At 35.6% G+C, this 8,812-nt stretch overlaps 1 pseudogene; it reads left to right on the top strand.

Annotated features, from left to right (window-relative positions):
• Window positions 1-253: 253 nt before the first annotated feature.
• LOC115853549 (large ribosomal subunit protein P1 pseudogene) lies at window positions 254-668 on the top strand (annotated as a pseudogene).
• The last annotated feature ends 8,144 nt before the right edge of the window (window positions 669-8,812 follow it).

Genomic DNA, 8,812 nt, shown 5'->3' with positions numbered 1-8,812 from the left:
TCTAGGTCCATCCACCTCACTACAAATAACTCAATTTCATTTCTTTTTATGGCTGAGTAATATTGCATTGTATATATGTGCCACATCTTTATCCATTCATCCGATGATGGACACTTAGGATAAAATGCTTTTAAAACTTTGAAATAGCTTCCTTTTCTTCAGCTTCCGCTAAGGTGCTCGGTCCTTCTGAGGAAGCTAAGGCCCCGTTGGGGTGAGGCCCTCTCTTCATCCGGCGACTAGCACCGCGCCCGGCAGACCCTGCCTAGCCCTTGCCCGCACCATGGCCTCTGTCTCGGAGCTCGCCTGCATCTACTTGGCCCTCATCCTGCACAACGATGAGGTGACGGTCACGGAGGATGATCAATGCCCTCGTTAAAGCAGCCGGTGTAAATGTTGAACCTTTCTGGCCAGGCTTATTTGCAAAGGCTTTGGCCAATGTCAACATCGGGAGCCTCATCTGCAATGTGGGGGCAGGTGGACCTGCCCCAGCAGCTGGTGCTACACCAGCAGGAGGTCCTGCCCCCTCCACCACTGCTGCCCCAGCTGAGGAGAAGAAAGTGGAAGCAAAGAAAGAAGAATCTGAAGAGTCTGATGATGACATGGGCTTTGGTCTTTTTGACTAAACCTCTTTAGTAGCACATTCAATAAAAAGCTGAGTTCTTTGAAAAAAAAAAAAAAAAAACAACATCGAAGTAGGAACTTTACATCAAATTAGTTCACTGGAGAGATAATAGAGGGCCTCCTGCTTCCTATGAGGTCACATAATGGGGAACACATGATGGGGAAGCTTCATGGGGATCTCTTGAACTTCCATGTCATGGTGGCCAGCCCTGGGTGGCCATTCATTAAGCCATGTCTCATCCGCTGTAGCATAGTATTTCATCCATGTCTAAGAGTCGAGGCAGTCCTGAAAGGTGGAGTGTGGACCAAAAGAGAGGAAAGGAGATATTTGGGAGCATCTAAGAAAATACAGAACTTCCCTATTTAAAATTCCAAAACTTATCCTGAGTTTTCTCATACATCTTCCTTTCTTTATTTTCTTATCATAGGATTTATTGCTAGCAAATACCATTCATTCATCTATTATCTTTCACCCTCTGATAGTTTGTAAGCTCCATGAAGTCAGGATTTTTATCTATTTGGTTGTTGTTAATCTGCTATTTCCAGGCACCAAGATCATTAATTTCTTGGTACATAATATATAAATGAATGGCAGCCATGATGTCTTGCCCTAATCCCTTGGATATTAATAACTGTTTGAACCAGATTCATCTTTTGGTGATTTGGACAGCTTAGACTCTCATCCCCATTGGATGTTTCCCACATGGCGGGTAATGAGGTTGATTTGACCTAGTATTTTAGTGCATTAGAGCATTAGTTTTAGAGTCAGATGGCCTGGATTTAAATTCTAGGCCTTCTACTTATAGTTGTGTGACCTTGTGAAAATATTTAAACCACTTTAAATTTCCTCCTTTGCCAAATGATACTACTAATATTATCTGTTTCTTAAGGAATGTATATAATACCATAAAAGGAATTGTATACAATACCAGTAAAGCATTTTCACTGACACCCAGTGAGCCCCTGGTGGTGTTTTTTATCCTCAGAGTCTAGACAGAAAGACAGAAGACACTCAAAATGTATAAAATAGAATTTAGTGTATATAAGTCGTTACACTGGTGATGGAAAGGCAGAGACAATGAATAGAAAACTGTGGTGAGACAGTCCACAGACAAGCAATAACAGGATGAGCAATAGCAATAGGATGTTGCTACCATCTCTAGACATTGACAAAGAGACGTAAGGTAATGTTATGAGAACTCAGGGGCCAGAGTCAAGTGATTGGAAGCTGGTGCCTTGAAAGAGATGCACACATGGCCTGATGATCAGGATGAGATGATGCCTAAGGCTGAGATAGACAACACATAGTCTGTTTCCTCTCTTCTTTCACCCTTCTATCCTTCTTTCTGTGGAGCCCAACAGAAAGCCAACTGATAAAAGATCTTGAAAACACAGTTTATGGGATCAGATTACCAATTTTCCAGAGCCAAAAGGAGAAGAGTAAGATCTGATGGCAAACAGGCTCATGTTCTGCTTCATCTTATCTATCATCATTGCCAATATGTCAGCCTTTCCCAGTTCTGTTGTTCAATATAATTCAAAGGATTTTTATTTCTTTACTTTCTGCACTATTGCATCTTAGAGCAGAAGTCATACTTATATACTTGGTATAATCCACCTTGCAAAGTGTCTTGTTCATGGAAAATACTCAAGTATTCGAGGAGTAAATGAGATTGATTCTATCAATCCATATTAGGACTTTACAATCATACCTTGACCATTTCAACAACTTAAAAGTTCACCTACATACTTCTAATTTCATTTTATGCTTCCCTGTTAGAATAAATCACAATTTTTATGCAAAACAAGTAAGTGTTCCATTTCCATTACCTGCTGTCTATACCGGAGAAATCATATGATCAAGGGTTATTACCATGATAAAGAGTTTCTAAGAACTTTTTCTTTATGCTCTATATCACTTGTTATCAATGAATGGTTCATTGTATCTAGACATTGCTCTTTGTATGTTTCTCAAAAGCCGACTAGTTTCAGCATTAGTGAGTCACATTTTCTTAATCTTATTTGAAATATTGTGAATCTAAATTCTGCCCATTTAACAAATAGTAAGTTTTTAGAGTACTATCTTTCAACTGTTGTTTAATTCATGAAGTTTCATATTGCCTTTATGAAAAGACTACCTTATTTTCTAACTTTGGAATCTTTTCTTGAGAATTTCCTCAAATTAATGTATGTTCAAATGTAATGCCATTTGTATATAGGATATCACACTATGAATCCTCTACTTTTCTAGCTATAAATACAAGTCAGACCTAGAAAAAGATACTTTATTATCTTAATCTATTCTATTTCTAAAATTACTCTGCTTTGCACAGTGAATGCTCCTATGTGCTTAAGAAATTTTAATATTAAAATCTATATAATAATGTTTTTACCAACATAGTGCACATTTCTCCTGGCATTTATACACTCTTTATCTTACTCATTGTACAAATACAGTGTTTGGAACTGTGAAACTTTCCTGTTATGCACATGATATAGGATTTCAAGGATAAAGAAGTAGGAATAAATAGCAACCCTAATTTCTCATGTTAAATTGGATTTAATAGGGCTGATATTTTGTTAGAACAGCCACAACCCCTATTCATGCATTTATTATAACTGAATCTCCCGCTAAAATACTATGTAACCCCCATGTGATATCTATATCTTTCTTTCTACTGAGATATTTATAGAACCTGATATGCCTTTAATATTTCCTGAAAATTGTCCCATGTTTCAAACATTATTGGTAATTAGTGGTTTATAGTGCACTATATTTCATCATCCTTTTACCACTTTAATTATTTTAGCGATATTCATAGGGTAAAGAATCTGAAAATTGCCTAGGCCCAAAGCAAAGGCTGAGTGGGATTGGGACTGTAACTAGTAAAGCCATGGAGAAAGGAATTGAATCCAAATTTAAGGCAAGGCAAGGCAAGGTCATGGATATGAACTAGATTTAGAATTTATCTCCCATCCACACTTCCAAAAAAAGACAGTGAAAATAGAAATATGAGGTAAAATCTAGAGAGCAAAACAATATGTATACTTTAAAATCAAGAACATGTTCATTGTTAGGAGACAATGTAAGGAGCTATGTTGTAAGCTGATTTGTGACTTTGGGATTTTTTTTTTTTTCTTTTTAGCCTCCTTAAGTGTGGTTAAAATTCTCCTTGAATCACTTATAGGTTGTAAGTCTGCAGAATGATGATATATTACATATCTAACTGACATAACATAATTTTCTTAAACTGCATGTGTTTACAATATGTTTTCTCAGATCCTGCCCATAACAGGATCGATATTCAGTTTATCCTGTTGTTAGTTGAGGAGACTCAATTTAATGCTGCTTAAGGAACCAGTTGTTTTATTTTTATGCTTTTTGAATCCTATGCTTTCAAGTGCCGTAGAACTATAAAGTGCAATAGAAATACAATGTGAACCACAAAGGTGAACTACGTATTTAATTTTAATTTTTCTGGTAGGATCTGTTCAAATATTTGCCAGTTTTTAAATTGAGTCGTTTGCTTTCCTATTGTCTATTTTGTCATATAGAAGTATCACATATATTTTCCTCCATTCTGTGACTCGTTGTTTCATTTTTCTTAATGGTGTTCTTTCAACAGAGTAAAGGTTTTTAAATTTGATACAGCCCAATTTCTAAGTTTCAAAGGTTTTTTTTGGCCTGTCTCCCCAAATTTTACAAAATTTTCTGCTGTATTTTCTTCTAGAAGTGTTATGGTTGTTTATTTATGGCTGTGCTTGAATTTATGTTGTTGTTATTATTTTTTGTATGATGTATATAAGGTCAATGTTAATTTTTTTTTCCCAAATGGATATCCGGTTTTCCCAGCATCATTGTTTGAAAGAACATCTTTCTCCATTAAATTGCTTTGGTACCTTTGTAAAAATCAATTAACCATTTATGGGTAAGTTCACTTTGAACTCTGTTTCCATTGATCTGTATATCTACATTTCACAAATACTGGCTTTATATTAAGTCTTGAAATGAGGTATTATTCTTCAACTGCATACCACAATTTGTTTATCCCATTCATCCACTGATGAACATATGGGTTGTTTCCACCTCTAGGCTTTTATGAATAATACTGCTGTAAACATTTGTGTACAAGTTTCTGCAAGGACATACATTTTCATTTCTTCTGGACATATACCTCAGAGTAGGATTGATGGATCATATAATAACTCTGTGTTTAACTTTCTGAAAAGTAGTCAAACTCTTTTCCACAATGGCTGCATGATTTTACATTACCACAAGTAGTGTATAAGGGTTCTAATTTCTCCATGTCCTCACCAACACTTGCTACTTTTTGTTATTTTAATTTGTTTTTTATTGCAGTCATACTAACTAGGGGGAAGTGCTATCTTATTGAGGTTTCAATTTGCATTTACTTAATAACTAATGATAGGGAAGATCTTTTCATTGTTGGCCATTTATCTATTGTCATTGGAGAACTACCTATTCAAGTTATTTGCCCTTTTTTTTTTTTAAATTGGGCTCTCTATCTTTTTGTCGTTGAGTTGTAAGGGCTCTTTATGTATTCTGGATACTAAGCCCTGATCTGATATGTGACTTGAAAATATTTTCTTCCATTTTATAGGTTGCTTTTTTACTTCCTTAGTAATGTCTTTTGAGAAACAAAAGTTTTAAATTTTGACAAAGTCATGTGTGTGTGTGTGTGTGTGTGTGTGTGTGTATGTGTGTGTTTTGTTGCTTGTGCTTTTGGTGTCAAATCTGAGAATCCATTGCCAAATACGAGGTCATGAAAAACTACCTCTGTGTATTCTTCTAAAAGTTTTATGGTTTTAACTCTTATATTTAAGTCACTGATCCATTTTGAGTTAATTTGTATGTGGTATAAGGTAGAGGTCCAATTTCAATCTTTGGCATGCAGTTATCTAATTCTCCCAGCACCATTTGTTGAAGGGCTAATCTTTCCCCATGAATGCTCTTGACACCTTTATCAACAATTGATTGGCCATGGATGTTTGGGTTATTTCTGGGCTCTCAATTCTATTCCATTCATCTGTATGTCTCTTCATCTGCCCATGGATACATATTTTCATTTCCCTTGGACAAATACCTAGGAATGTAATTGCTGAGTTAAATAATGCATGTGGTTTTAACTTTTTAAAAAATTTGTGTTTTGGGCTTCCCTGGTGGCGCAGTGGTTGGGAGTCCGCCTGCTGATGCAGGGGAAACGGGTTCGTGCCCCGGTCCGGGAAGATCCCACATGCCGTGGAGCGGCTGGGCCCGTGAGCCGTGGCTGCTGAACCTGCGCGTCCGGAGCCTGTGCTCCGCAACGGGAGAGGCCATAACGGTGAGAGGCCCGCGTACCGCAAACAAAAACAAAAACAAAAAACAAAAAACTTGTCTTTTCCTCATCATGATCCTGCAGCTGGGTTTATTGCCCCTCTGTGCAAATTTGGACTTCTGTTGGTGAGGAACAAATGAAAGGTGGTTAGTGTTTAGTCAATGAAAAGTATGTGTTCCAGTGTATTCCACCAGATGCTAATACAGTCTAAGTGATGAACTTTGAACCACACTGGAGAATTATTTTGTACCCTTAGACAGTGCTAGATTTATATATATTAATTTCCCAGACTGTAATTCTCTCATTTTCAATATTACTTTTTGACTATCAGAGCCACCTTTAGAAGAAAAAACCTCATGACAGATATATCCAACTGAAACATTGTATTACAGTTTATGTTATCAACATTTTAGAGTTATGTTCATTGATGTTTGTGGGGGGTGTGTGTGTGTCTATGTGTCTGTGTTTGTGTGTGGTCTCAAAATTAGATTAATGTTAACAAATTTTCATTTGTTTTACTTCCAGTTCCGAAAGTGGTATTTTCTGAGGTTCTGAAAGTGTGTGCTCTTTCAGGTTACTATACTCTTCTGTATTACATACCGATGATTGCAGTCCACTGCATGCTTATACCAGTATGACAGGGAATTATCCTTTGGCTCACATTTCAGTTGTAACAAGCTCTACTATATAATACTGTGTATTAATGTAGCTGTTCTTAGTTTCTAGAGCTGACGGTAGGAAAAAAGTGAAATGAGTGAAGTCTGTCTTCATTCTATATTTATTTTATTCCTTAAGTTATATTTTCTCTCTTCCCCTCATGAAAACTTTTACTGGAGAAATACTCTGAAGAGATTATGACGTTAATCACTTTAATTATTATTCTGCCAAGGGGAATTTGCATTTAACAGAGGTTAAAGGAATAAAGCACTAGTAATAGTAGAATTTTAGCCCTTGAAAATTGGTTGGAGAAGGGCTCTTTGGGAAAAAGGAGTGCAAAAAGGGAGAAAGAGGTTGATGCTTTTAGAATCATACCATTCAGAAATTCATACCATTCATAGAAATTCTTCTATTTTGACTAAGCCAATTCAGAATGGCCCCTAAATAGCACCACTCACCTCAATTCTGTCTTTTCCTTAAAAACCCCCCCAAAACAAAACTGATATATGCAAAATTAAATGGAGTGCACAGCTATAGACTATTTTTATTTATCTATAAAAGAAATTGAGTTTGTGTCATTTGATTACAATATCTAGGTGAGCATTTGCCTCCAGTACAAGATGATTAGTTCCATCGGGATTCAGGGCAACATGGAACTGGCTGTATGTTAGATAGAGTAGATTTACAAATGTCAGATACAAAATAGAGTTTGAATAATAATTTACTGCTTTAGTAAAATTCAATTGTAGATCCCCTTTACCCAAGAAGAGCTTGATAAATATCAAGTGATTATTTTATATTCTTTAAAAAATTGTATATTGAAGCTTCTGAATATTGGAAGGTAAGGTGAAAAACTCAATACTAGAAACCAGCCCTTTATATTATGTTTACCAGACAATTGAGGAACTCCCAATTTGTTAATACATGAGTTTCAAAATACCAGAACGTGAGAATTTATAATGCACCTGGAATAGATATCACCCAGATAAAAAAAAATAACTTGTCAGGGTAAAAAATATAGAGAAAAATAAGAAGTTAATTGAAAATGTAAGGTTCTAATATTTCATTCTTATTTCCTTTAAAAAATGATTAATTAATCTTGGATTCATGCAATTTCTTTAAAAATATATGCGGTTCGATCCAGAGTAGAACACAATGACCCAGCTATACAATATTCAGACAACATCTTATTATCGATGGTCTAGATTGCAAACTCCTTCGACAAAGGTGGAATATACTTATAACATATAAAACAATATAAATAACATGCATATAATATGCATATTGTTATGTATAAGATGGTAAACCAAAGAATAAAAGAGTTACTGAGTAAAGCAGTTTTGCTGTTTTCTATGTCAGTATACAAAACTGTATAATATTTTACTGATTGCAGAGAATATACCATCATGGAATTATAAGGAAAAATTAATCTATATTAGATATGCATCATTTATTCTTTTCTTGACTAGTTCTTCCTATGAAAAGTGTAGACATCTTCAAATCCAATGGAGAAATGCACATAAGAGTTATTATTTATATATTTTGAAAGCATGAAAGTTAAATGATATCATACGGAATTCTTGTGATGGATCTTAAAAAAGACAATTGTCTTCACCGACGCCCAGTAAAAAAGTTTATGTACAAGGGATCAATACTACTCAGACCTGAGTTTTAGAATCTTTTGCCAGCAATTTCAGTACTGACAAAAAAAACTATACATAGTAAAGGAAATGACCCAAAGAACAAGGGCCCTGTCAACTCCTTAAGCCCTTTGAGGATTATTGTCCCCACCATTGACATTAGCCTCATGTTCAATTTGTGTACTCAGTCTTTTTGTGCTAAGATGGGGAGCTTGGCTGAGAAGATATGTACCTTTAAAATGACTACTTAGAGACAACAATTTTATAATGACTGCAAAAATGAAAAGCAATGAGTAATAAAAGAACATTGACTTTTGGGGGGAAATAGGATTGTCCTTGTTCCTTTCACTTAGTTGGATGACTCTCAGATCTTGACAAATAAAGAATAGTATAGTCAATCTGCTAGGAAAGAAGAAGCATGCTGATAGCAGAATTATGCTAACCAGTATCCAAATGCATTCTAAATGGAAAGGTTTCTCAGCTCAGCTGACCCTGCATACATGCTGCCTGCACAGAGGAAACAGTGTAAACTGTCAGGTTGCCCAGTCTAATTATAAT

Source organism: Globicephala melas, chromosome 9, assembly GCF_963455315.2.
Source record: "Globicephala melas chromosome 9, mGloMel1.2, whole genome shotgun sequence".
Lineage (NCBI taxonomy): Eukaryota > Metazoa > Chordata > Mammalia > Artiodactyla > Delphinidae > Globicephala > Globicephala melas.
The sequence above is the reverse complement of the archived record's forward strand: the minus strand, read 5'-3'. Positions and strand labels throughout refer to the sequence as shown.